The sequence below is a fragment of the Petromyzon marinus genome, chromosome 80, assembly GCF_048934315.1.
Source record: "Petromyzon marinus isolate PM22_M1 ecotype Great Lakes invasive population chromosome 80, UKy_Petmar_22M1.pri1.0, whole genome shotgun sequence".
Lineage (NCBI taxonomy): Eukaryota > Metazoa > Chordata > Hyperoartia > Petromyzontiformes > Petromyzontidae > Petromyzon > Petromyzon marinus.
In genome coordinates, this window is record NC_133746.1 from 1,746,810 (window position 1) to 1,759,901 (window position 13,092).

The 13,092-nt window shown below is 49.9% G+C and overlaps 1 long non-coding RNA gene across 1 annotated transcript; it reads left to right on the forward strand.

Annotated features, from left to right (window-relative positions):
* Nucleotides 1-442: 442 nt before the first annotated feature.
* On the forward strand, nucleotides 443-13,092 carry LOC142907604 (uncharacterized). Its single transcript, XR_012931116.1, has 3 exons — nucleotides 443-1,110; nucleotides 7,416-7,533; nucleotides 12,420-13,092. It is a non-coding gene; the product is annotated as an uncharacterized LOC142907604 (long non-coding RNA).

The window sequence follows — 13,092 nt, forward strand, 5'->3', positions numbered from 1 at the left end:
ACGTCAAATAAACAGTAGGCCTCAGGGTCGGGGTCGAACCCACGACCTCCTGTATACCAAGTGAGGTTGTTAACATCTCATAGCCACCATGGTGCCACAGAGTAGAGTACAGGCATCACAAACACTCACTACATCTCGCGGAGGATCGTTCCACGGTTTGGTTCGCAAGTGCTAGTTGTAAGTCGATGTAAAAAAATATATATTTCATGGAAGCTCGTTCATAAGTGTGGGTGGTGTTTGTAAGTGTGGGTGGTGTCGTAAGTGTGGGTGGTGTTCGTAAGTGCTGGTGGTGTTAGTAAGTCGAGTGTAGGGGCCCATGCGTACCTCCATGGTGCTGATGCTCAGAGTGGCTTTGCTCACGCAGCAGTCCCCAAGGTCTCTGTGTGGAAAGCTGTGAGTGGGGGGGGGGGGGGGGTGGGAGGGGGTGGAGATGGTGTAGAGAGTCACAACACGAACTCACATCCTCACCACTGTCCTACATCCCCCCAACAGGAACCCCCCATCCTCACCACGAACACACAACACGGACTCACATTATCACCACAAACTCACATGGACTCACATCCTCACCACGGACCCAGCCTCACAAATAAGCAACAACACGGACCTACAAACTTAACACAAACCCACAAGACGGACCGACACACTCACCACGAACCCACAACATGGATCTACACACTCACCACGGACCCACACACTCACCACGAGCCCACAACACCGACCCACACACTCACCACGAGCCCACACACTCACCTCGTCAAAGGTTTGGCACGGATGGCTTCAGCAGAAGTTGGACGAAGATGATGAAGCTGAAGCAGCTGAAATTTGAGAAGCGGCCGTTTCCTTCACTCCCGTCTCGAACTGTGAGGAAGCACGTGGTGTTGCGACGTCACCGTTGCTGTCAGCCACGCCCCTACGAGTGACGTGCCAGTGCGAGACCACGCCCCCGGAAGCCGCCTCCCGCCCCGCCTCTTTCGGCGACCCCCACCTCCACCCCCAGCTTCTACTTCCGCTTCCGGTCGGGGCGAATGGCGGGAAAAATCTGAACCCTATCTGGGCATCCTCGAGGTCGACTCAGCCTGAAGATGCCGACACGGGGCTCTGTGTGAGGTGAGTCTGTGTGTGTCTGTGTGAGGTCAGTCTGTGTGTGTCTGTGTGTGTCTGTGTGAGGTGAGTCTGTGTGTATCTGTGTGTGTCTGTGTGTGTCTGTGTGAGGTGAGTCTGTGGGTCTCTGTGTGTGTCTGTGTGAGGTGAGTCTGTGTGTGTCTGTGTGAGGTGAGTCTGTGGGTCTCTTTGGGTGGTCAGTCTGTACGTCTCTGTGGGTCTCTGTGGGTCTCTGTGTGTTGCGAGTCTGTGGGTCTCTGTGGGTGTCTGTGTGTGGTGAGTCTGTGGGTCTCTGTGTGGTGAGTTTGTGGGTGTCTGTGTGAGGTGAGTCTGTGTGTGTCCGTGTGAGGTGAGTTTGTAGGTGTCTGTGTGAGGTGGGTCTGTGGGTGTTTGTGTCTGTGTGTGTCTGTGTCTGTCTGTGTCTGTCGGTTGCGTAACGCTGTGTGGAAGCTACCTGGTCTGTCGCTCCGCACTAAGCTTCAGGTCTTCTCGGCCACGGTCATTCCCTCCCTTCTCTACGCTTGCGAAACGTGGGCCCCCCTAATGGAACATCTTCGCCGGTTAGAAACATTTAGGCTGGCCTGCCTACGATCCATCCTGGGTTTAACCAAACTGGATTGTGTGAGGAGCTCACAAATCCTTGAAAGATCTGGGCAAGGTCCCATCGGTGAGCTCCTCCGGCGGGGAAGGCTGCGATGGCTGGGTCATGTAGCCCGCATGCCCAGCCACCGCATGCCGAAACAGCTTTTGTTCGGCCGGATTGAGGGGGCTAAGCGGGCGCGGCACGGGCTAGAGAAGAGATGGAGTGACGTGGTACAGGAGGACGTGGAGCTGAGTGGACTTGCCGATGACTGGTACCAGCGGTGTCAAGATCGTCCTCTGTGGAGGAGGCTCGTGAAGGACGCTACTGGGCAGTTGGAGGCAGTCGCCCTCCAACAACAACGGAGGGCGGAGGAGCGACGCTCAGAACAACGAGCGGAGCGCCGGGTGGCTAAAGCACAGCAGGTTGGCACAGTAGGGGGCACAGGTGGTGCATCAGCCAGTCATCTCAGTCAGTCGACCCGTGGCACCTGGGTCTGCCCCGTGACCTCCTGCCAGCGGGCGTTCGACACTTCACGTGGCCTCAGGGTGCACATAGCCTGGCACAAGCGTCGTGGTGACGTCACCGCCACTTAGTGGCGAATGGCGATTGTTGTTGTCTGTGTGTGGTGAGACTGTGGGTGTCTGTGTGAGGTGAGTTTGTGGGTGTGTGTGTGAGGTGAGTGTGGTGAGTGTCGGTCTGTGTGTGTCTGTGTGAGGTGAGTCTGTGGATCTCGGTATCGTGAGTCCGTGAGTGTCTGTGTGAGGTGAATGTGGGTCTTTTTGTGAGGTGAGTTTGTGGGTCTCTGTATTGTGAGTTTGCAGGTCTTAGTGTGGTGAGTGTGGATCTCTCTGTGTCTGTGTTGTGAGTCTGTGGGTCTCCGTGTGGTGAGTGTGTGGGTCTTAGTGTGGTGAGTCTGTGGGTCTCTGTGTGATGAGTTTGTGGGTCTCTGTGTGGGGAGTGTGTGTGTGTTTCAGTGTGGTGAGTGTGTGGGTCTCTGTATGGTGAGTCTGTCGGTCTCTGTGTTGAGTGTGTGTGTGTGGGTCTCTGTGTGGTGAGTGTGTGGGTCTCTGTCTGGTGATTGTGTGGGTCTCTGTATGTTGAGTCTGAGTCTCTGTGGGTGTCTATACATTTACACACGATGATGATGATGTTATCAGCTACTTGGTTGAGCTTCTGTCATTTGTCATAGCCAGCACTACATATCTCGTTACCTGGAAAAATCTATATCGTTTAGTTTAGTATTTGGGTTTCTATGCATCTTTGTAGTTCTCTGTGTGTGTCTCTCTGGGTGTCTGCGGGTCTCTGAGGGTCTCTATGTATGACTAAGGATCTCTGTGTCTCTATGGGTCTCTGTGTATCCCTAGATCTCTGTGTGTCTCTATCGGTCTCCATGTATCTCGATGGGTCTCAATGTCTCCCTGTCAGTCTCTATGTATCTCTATGTATCATTATGGGTCTCTATGTATCTCTATGGGTCTCTGTGTGTCTCTATGTATCTATGGATCTCTGTGTGTCTCTATCAGTCTCTATGTATCTATATGGGTCTCTGTGTGTCTTTATGTGTCTCTGTGTATCTATGCATATTTGTGTGTCTCTATCGGTCTCTATTTGTATGGGTCACTATGTTTACTAGTGGTCTCTATGTATCTGTATGGGTCAATATGTATCTCTATAGGTCCCTGTCTGACTCAATGTGTCCCTGTCGGACTCTATGTATCCCTTTTGGAGTCCATGATTCTCTTTGTATCTCTATGGGTCTCTGTGTGTCTCTATATGTCTCTGTGTATCTATGGATTTTTGTGTGTCTCTTTCGGTCTCTATCTATCTCTATGGGCCTCTGTGTATCTCTATGGGTCTTTATGTATCACTATGGGTCTCTGTGTGTCCCTATAGGTTTCTATGTATCACTATGGGTCTCTGTGTATCTCTGGATCTCTCTGTGTCTCATTTGGTCTCTGTATGAATGGGTCTCTATGTATCTCTATGGGTCTATATGTATCTCTGTGGGTCTCTACATATCTCTATGGGTCTCTATGTATCACTATGGCTCCTTGTTTGTCTCTATGGGTCACTTTGTATCTTTATGGGTTTCTATATTTCTCTATTGGTCTCTGTGTATCTCTGGATATCTGTGTGTCTCTATCGGTCTCTATGTATATCTATGGGTTTCTATGTGTCCCTGTCGGTCTCTATGTTTCTCTGGTTCTCTGTGTATCACTATGGGTCTCTATGTATCTCTATTTATCTCTATGTATCTCTATGGGTCACGGACCTACACACTCACCACGAACTCACAACATGGACCCACACACTCACCACGCACCTACATCCTCACCACGGACCCACACACTCACCACGGACCCACACACTCACCAGGAACCCACAAGAAGGACCCACAACACGGACCCACACACTCACTACGAACCCACAACACTGACCCACACACTCACCAGGAACCCACAAAACCGACCCACACACTCACCACGAACCCACAATACGGACCCACATACTCACCACAAACCCACAACACTGACCCACACACTCACCAGGAACCCACAAAACGGACCCACACACTCCACGAACCCACAACACTGACCCACACACTCACTAGGAACCCACATCACGGACCCACACACTCACCACGAACCCACAACATGGACCCACACACTCACCACGAACCCACAACACCAACCCACAAACTCACCAGGAACCCACAACACGGACCCACACACTCACCACGAACCCACAACACCGACCCACACACTCACCACGAACCCACAACACCGACCCACACACTCACCAGGAACCTAAAAAACGGACCCACACACCACGAACCCACAACACAGACCCACACACTCACCACGAACCCACAACACCAATCCACAAACTCACCAGGAACCCACAACACGGACCCACACACTCAACATGAACTCACAATATGGACCCACACACTCACCACGAACTCACAACATGGACCCACACACTCACCACGCACCTACATCCTCACCACGGACCCACACACTCACCACGGACCCACACACTCACCAGGAACCCACAAGAAGGACCCACAACACGGACCCACACACTCACTACGAACCCACAACACTGACCCACACACTCACCAGGAACCCACAAAACCGACCCACACACTCACCACGAACCCACAATACGGACCCACACACTCACCACGAACCCACAACACCGACCCACACACTCACCAGGAACCTAAAAAACGGACCCACACACCACGAACCCACAACACAGACCCACACACTCACCACGAACCCACAACACCAATCCACAAACTCACCAGGAACCCACAACACGGACCCACACACTCAACATGAACTCACAATATGGACCCACACACTCACCACGAACTCACAACATGGACCCACACACTCACCACGCACCTACATCCTCACCACGGACCCACACACTCACCACGGACCCACACACTCACCAGGAACCCACAAGAAGGACCCACAACACGGACCCACACACTCACTACGAACCCACAACACTGACCCACACACTCACCAGGAACCCACAAAACCGACCCACACACTCACCACGAACCCACAATACGGACCCACACACTCACCACAAACCCACAACACTGACCCACACACTCACCAGGAACCCACAAAACGGACCCACACACTCCACGAACCCACAACACTGACCCACACACTCACTAGGAACCCACATCACGGACCCACACACTCACCACGAACCCACAACATGGACCCACACACTCACCACGAACCCACAACACCAACCCACAAACTCACCAGGAACCCACAACACGGACCCACACACTCACCACGAACCCACAACACCGACCCACACACTCACCACGAACCCACAACACCGACCCACACACTCACCAGGAACCTAAAAAACGGACCCACACACCACGAACCCACAACACAGACCCACACACTCACCACGAACCCACAACACCAATCCACAAACTCACCAGGAACCCACAACACGGACCCACACACTCAACATGAACTCACAATACGGACCCACACACTCACCACGAACTCACAACATGGACCCACACACTCACCACGCACCTACATCCTCACCACGGACCCACACACTCACCACGGACCCACACACTCACCAGGAACCCACAAGAAGGACCCACAACACGGACCCACACACTCACTATGAACCCACAACACTGACCCACACACTCACCAGGAACCCACAACACTGACCCACACACTCACCACGAACCCACAATACGGACCCACACACTCACCACAAACCCACAACACTGACCCACACACTCACCAGGAACCCACAAAACGGACCCACACACTCCACGAACCCACAACACTGACCCACACACTCACTAGGAACCCACATCACGGACCCACACACTCACCACGAACCCACAACATGGACCCACACACTCACCACGAACCCACAACACCAACCCACAAACTCACCAGGAACCCACAACACGGACCCACACACTCACCACGAACCCACAACACCGACCCACACACCCACCACGAACCCACAACACCGACCCACACACTCACCAGGAACCTAAAAAACGGACCCACACACCACGAACCCACAACACAGACCCACACACTCACCACGAACCCACAACACCAATCCACAAACTCACCAGGAACCCACAACACGGACCCACACACTCAACATGAACTCACAATACGGACCCACACACTCACCACGTTCCCACAACACGGACCCACACACTCACCACGAACCCACAACACCAACCCACAAACTCACCAGGAACCCACAACACGGATCCACACACTCACCACGAACCCACAACACGGACCCACACACTCACCACGAACCCACAACACCAACCCACAAACTCACCAGGAACCCACAAAACGGACCCACACACTCACCACGAACCCACAACACCGACCCACACACTCACCACGGACCCATAACACGGAACCACACACTCACCACGAACCCACAACACAGACCCACACACTCACCACGAACCCACAACACCAATCCACAAACTCACCAGGAACCCACAACACGAACCAACACACTCACCACGAACCCACAACACGGACCCACACACTCACCACGAACCCCCACCACCAACCCACAAACTCACCAGGAACCCACAACACCGACCCACCCACTCACCACGGACCCACAACACGGACCCACACACTCACCACGAACCCACAACACGGACCCACACACTCACCACAAACCCACAACACCAACCCACAAACTCACCAGAACCCACAAAACGGACCCACACAATCACCACCAACCCACAACACCGACCCACACACTCACCACGAACCCACAACATGGACCCACACACTCACCAGGAACCCACAAGATGGACCCACACACTCACCAGGAACCCACAACACGGACCCACACACTCACCAGGAACCCACACAACTCACCTCGTCAATAGTTTTGCTCGGATGGCTTCAGCAGAAGTTGTTCGAAAGGCGACGATGATAAAGCTGAAGCAGCTGAAGTTTAAGAAGCTGCCGTCTCCGTCATGCCCGTCTCGTACTCTGAGGAAGCACGTGGTGATTGCGACGTCACCGGTGCTGTCACACTGCGAGGGACGTTACCACGCCCCCTTCAGCCACGCCCCTCCGAGTGACGTGACGGTGCGAAACCACTCCCCCGTAAGCCGCCTCCCGCCCCTCCTCTTTTGTCGACCCCCCACCTCCACCCCCAGCTTCTGCTTCCGCTTCTGGTCGGGGCGAATGATGGCGATGGCGGGAAAAATCTGAACCTGTCTGGGCCTCCTCGAGGTCAACTCAGCCTGAAGATGCCGACAAGGGGCTCTGTGTGAGGTGAGTCTGTGGGTGTCTGTGTGTGGTGAGTCTGTGGGTCTCTGTGTGAAGTGAGTCTGTGGGTCTCTGTGTGTGTCTGTGTGTGGTGATTCTGTGTGTGTCTGTGTGTCATGAGTCTGTGTGTGTCTGTGTGATGAGTCTGTAGGTCTCGTTGTGGTGAGTGTGGGTTTCTCTGTGTCTGTGTAGTGAGTCTGTGGGTCTCTGTGTGGTTAGTCTGTGGGTCTCTGTGTGTGTCTGTGTGAGGCGAGTCTGTGTGTGGTGAGTCTGTCTGTGTCTGTGTGAGGTGAGATTGTGGTTCTCTGTGTGAGGTGAGTTTGTGGGTCCCTGTGTGATGAGTCTGTGGGTCTCTGTGTGATGAGTCTGTGGGTCTCTATTTGGTGAGTTTGTGTGTGTCTGTGTGTGGTGAGTCTGCGGGTCTCTGTGTGAGGTGAGTCTGCGGGTCTCTGTGTTGTGAGTCTGTACGTCTCGGTGTGGTGAGTGTGGGTTTCTCTGTGTCTGTGTTGTGAGTCTATGGGTCTCTGTGTGGTGAGTCTGTGGGTCTCTGTCTGAGGTGAGTCTGTGGGTCTCTGTGTGTGTCTGTGTGAGGCGAGTCTGTATGTGTCTGTGTGTGGTGAGTCTGTGTGTGTCTGTGTGTGGTGAGTCTACGGGTCTCTGTGTGAGGTGAATCTGTGGGTCTCTGTGTGATGAGTCTGTGGGTCTCGGTGTGGTGAGCGTGTGGGTATATGTGTGGTGAATCTGTGGGTCTCAGTGTGATGAGTCTGTTGGTCTCTGTGTGGTGAGTGTGTGGATTTCAGTGTGGTGAGTGTGTGGGTATATTTGTGGTGAGTCTGTGTGTCTCTGTGTGGTGAATCTGTGGGTCTCAGTGTGATGAGTCTGTTGGTCTCTGTGTGGTGAGTGTGTGGATTTCAGTGTGGTGAGTGTGTGGGTATATTTGTGGTGAGTCTGTGTGTCTCTGTGTGGTGAGTCTGTGTGGTGAGTCTGTGGGTCTCTGTGGTGAGTGTGTGGGTCTCTGTGTGGTGAGTTTGTGGTTCTCTGTGTGATGAGTCTGTGGGTCTATGTGTGAGGTGAGTCTGTGTCTGTCTGCTTGTGGTCAGTCTGTGTGTGTCTGTGTGTGGTGAGTCTACGGGTCTCTGTGTGTTGAGTCTGTGGGTCTCTTTGTGGTGAGTGTGTGGGTCTCTGTATGGTGAGTCTGAGTCTCTTTGGGTGTCTATACATTTCCACACGATGATGATGATGATGTTATCAGCCACTTGGTTGAGCTTCTTTCGTTTGTAATATCCAGCGCTACATAGCTCCTTACCTTTTAAAATGTATATCGTTTAGTTTAGTATTTGGGTCTCTATGTATCGTTGTGGGTCTCTGTGTGTGTCTCTGGGTGTCTGTGGGTCTCTGGTGGTCTCTATGTATGACTATGGGTCTCTGTGTCTCTATGGGTCTCTGTGTATCTCTGAATCTCTGTGTGTCTCTATGGGTCTATATGTATCTCTATGGGTCTATATGTAACATTCTGGGTCTCTATGGGTCTCTGTGTTTCCATGGATATCTGTGTGTCTCTTTCGGTCTCCATGTATCTGGATGGGTCTCTGTGTCCCTGTCAGTCTCTGTATCTCTATGGGTCTCTATGTATCATTATGGGGCTCTGTGTATCTCTGGATCTCTGTGTGTCTCTATCGGTCACTATGTATATGTATGGGTCTCTGTGTGTCTCTATGTGTCTCTGTGTATCTATGGATCTCTGTGTGTCTCTATCGGTCTCTATGTATCTGTATGGGTCTCTGTGTGTCTCTATGTGTCTCTGTATCCATGGATTTCTGTGTGCCTCTATCTGTCTGTGTATTTGTATGGGTCTCTATGGGTCACTGTTTACTAGTGGTCTCTATGTGTCTGTATGGGTCACTATGTATCTCTATAGGTCCCTGTCGGACTCAATGTGTCCATGTCAGACTCTATGTATCCCTTTCGGAGTCCATGACTTTCTTTGTATCTCTATGGGTCTCTGTGTGTCTCTATGGGGCTCTGTGTGTCTCTATGTGTCTCTGTGTGTCTCTATCGATCTATATGTATCTCTATGGGTCTCTATGTCTCACTTTAGGTTTCTATGTATCTCTATGGGTCTCTGTGTATCACGTTGGGCCCTCTGTGTTTCTCTATCGGTCTATGTGTATGTCTATGGGTCTATCTCTAGATCTCTGTGTCTCTATCGATCTCTATGTATCTCTATGGGTCTTTATGTATCACTATGGGTCTTTGTGTGTCCCTATGGGTTTCTATATATCACTATGGGTCTCTGTATCTCTGGATCTCCCTGTGTCTTATTCGGTCTCTGTATCACTGTGGTTCTCTTTGGGTATTTTTGGGTCTCTGTGTATTTCTATGGGTCTCTATGTATCTCTGTGGGTCTCTGCATATCTCTATGGGTCTCTATTTATCACTATGGGTCATTTGTATAATTATTGGTTTCTACGTATCTCTATGGGTCTCTGTGTGTCTCTATGGTTCTTTGTGGGTCTCTCTGTGTCTCTGTGTATTCCTTGATCTCTGTGTGTCTCTATCAGTCTCTACCTATGTGTATGGGTCTCTATGGGTCACTATGTTTACTATTGGTCTCTATGTGTCTGTCTGTATGGGTCACTATGTGTCTGTATAGGTCCCTGTCAAACTCTATGTATCCCTTTCGGACTCCATGATTCTCTTTGTATCTCTATTGGCCTCTGTGTGTCTCTATGTGTCTCTGTATCTATGTATCATTGTGTGTCTCTATCGATATATATGTATCTCTATGGGTCTCTACAGTGAGGGAAAACGTATTTGATCCCCTGCAGATTTTGTACGTTTGCCCACTGACGAAGAAATGATCAGTCTATAATTTTAATGGTAGGTTCATTTGAACAGTGAGACAGAATAACAACAACAAAATCCAGAAAAACGCATGTCAAAATGTTATAAATTTAGTTTAATTTTAATGAGGGAAATAAGTATTTGACCCCTCTGCAAATCATGACTTAGTGCTTGGTGGCAAAAACGTTGTTGGCAAGCACAGTGGTCAGACGTTTCTTGTAGTGGGCCACCAGGTTTGCACACATCTCGGGAGGGATTTTGTCCCACTCCTCTTTGCAGATCTTCTCGAAGTCATTAAGGTTTCGAGGCTGACGTTTGACAACTCGAACCTTCAGCTCCCTCCACAGATTTTCTATGGGATTAAGGTCTGGAGACTGGCTAGGCCACTCCAGGACCTTAATGTGCTTCTTCTTGAGCCACTCCTTTGTTGCCTTGGCCGTGTGTTTTGGGTCATTGTCATGCTGGAATACCCATCCACGACCCATTTTCAATGTCCTGTCTGAGGGAAGGAGGTTCTCACCCAAGATTTGACGGTACATGGCCCCGTCCATCGTCCCTTTGATGCGGTGAAGTTGTCCTGTCCCCTTAGCAGAAAACACACCCCCAAAGCATAATGTTTCCACCTCCATGTTTGACGGTGGGGATGGTGTTCTTGGGGTCATAGGCAGCATTCCCCCTCCTCCAAACACGGCGAGTTGAGTTGATGCCAAAGAGCTCCATTTTGGAGCTCTTTGGAAATCACAGTTTGAACAGTGAGAGACAGTATAACAACAACAAAATCCAGAAAAACGCATGTCAAAAATGTTATAAATTGATTTGCAATTTAATGAGGGAAATAAGTATTTGACCCCCTCTCACCGCATCAAAGGGAGGATGGACGGGGCCATGTACCGTCAAATCGTGGGGGAGAACCTCCTTCCCTCAGCCAGGGCATTGAAAATGGGTCGTGATTGGTATTCCAGCATGACAATGACCCACAATAAACGGCCAAGGCAACAAAGGAGTGGCTCAAGAAGAGGCACATTAAGGTCCTGGAGTGGCCTTGCCAGTCTCCAGACCTTAATCCCATAGAAAATCTGTGGAGGGAGCTGAAGGTTCGAGTTGCCAAATATCAGCCTCGAAACCTTAATGACTTGGAGAAGATCTGCAAAGAGGAGTGGGACAAAATCTCTCCTGAGATGTGTGCAAAGCTGGTGGCCAACTACAAGAAACGTCTGACCTCTGTGATTGCCAACAAGGGTTTTGCCACCAAGTACTGCCATGTTTTGCAGATGGGTCAAATACTTATTTCCCTCATTAAAATGCAAATCAATTTATAACATTTTTAACATGCGTTTTTCTGGATTTTTTTGTTGTTATTCTGTCTCACTGTTCAAATAAACCTACCATTAAAATTTAGACTGATAATTTCTTTGTCAGTCGGCAAACGTACAAAATCAGCAGGGGATCAAATACTTTTTTCCCTTACTGTATCACTATGGTTCTCTGTGTATTGCTATGTGTCTCTATGTATCTCTATGGGTCTCTGTGTATCTCTATGCATCTCTATGGGTCTCTGTGGGTTTCTATGTATCACTATGGGTCTCTATGTATCTCTATGGGTCACTATTTATCTCTATGGTCTCTGTGTATCTCTATGGGTCTCTATCACTATGGGTTTCCTGTGTCTCTATGGGTCACTATGTATCTCTATGGGTCACTATGTATCTTCTATGGGTCTCTGTATCTCTATGGGTCTCTATGTATCACTATGGGTTTCTATGTATCACTATGGGTCTTTATGTATCTCTATGGGTTACTATTTATCTCTGGTCTCTGTGTATCTCTATGGGTCTCTATCACTATGGGTTTCCTGTGTCTCTATGGGTCACTATGTACCTCTATGGGTCACTATGTATCTTGTATGGGTCTCTGTGTATCTCTATGGGTCTCTATGTATCACTATGGGTCTCGGTGTGTCTGTATGGGTCACTTTGTATCTCTATGGGTCTCTATGTATCACTATGTCAGTTGGAAAGGGGACTGACCAACATAATCTTCTGTCATAGCTTCATGAAGATGGTGATCATGCGCAAGAATTGCACGAAGATTTCAAGCTTCCCTGTATGTTTGAAAGGGCAGGGTCTTGATGGGGGTGAGGTACCTCAGCACTGATCAATGTGTCAATGAGACCTGCATGAATGGTTTCTCTCATCCATAGGGAAATGTGAGCATGAGGAAGGCGACGTTTTTGCCACCCAATGGTGTGCAAGGTGCTGCTTGTCCATTCAAAGACGCCGACTTTGTTGGTCGTAATGCGCATCTCATGATGCTGTGGCTTGCAACGTTTGGTCGTACATGTCACGTATATCGTTTATTGTTAAATTGGAAATCACAGTTCCTGTGATCACTGTTACATTGTTTTTAGAACTTTATTTTGGTGATTTCGAAAAGGTTCTGGTTTAGCCATATTTGTTTGTTATAGTACACAGAGTTAGACTGGTAACTGTATTCTAAATTGTCTTATGGTTGTTATTGTTTGACTTGCATCCCACTGGGATTTTTGCACACAGCGTTGATACGCGGTGCTTTTTCTGGAAGACTGCGTTTTTTCCTGGATTTTTCTGTTGCGCGTAGTCACTTTAAGACGTTTATTGTTCATGTTTTTGTTTGTTGTGGTTGCACCCGATTCAAGAATCGAATGCCTCACAGGGCTAGACCTAATAAATGAACTGAACTATG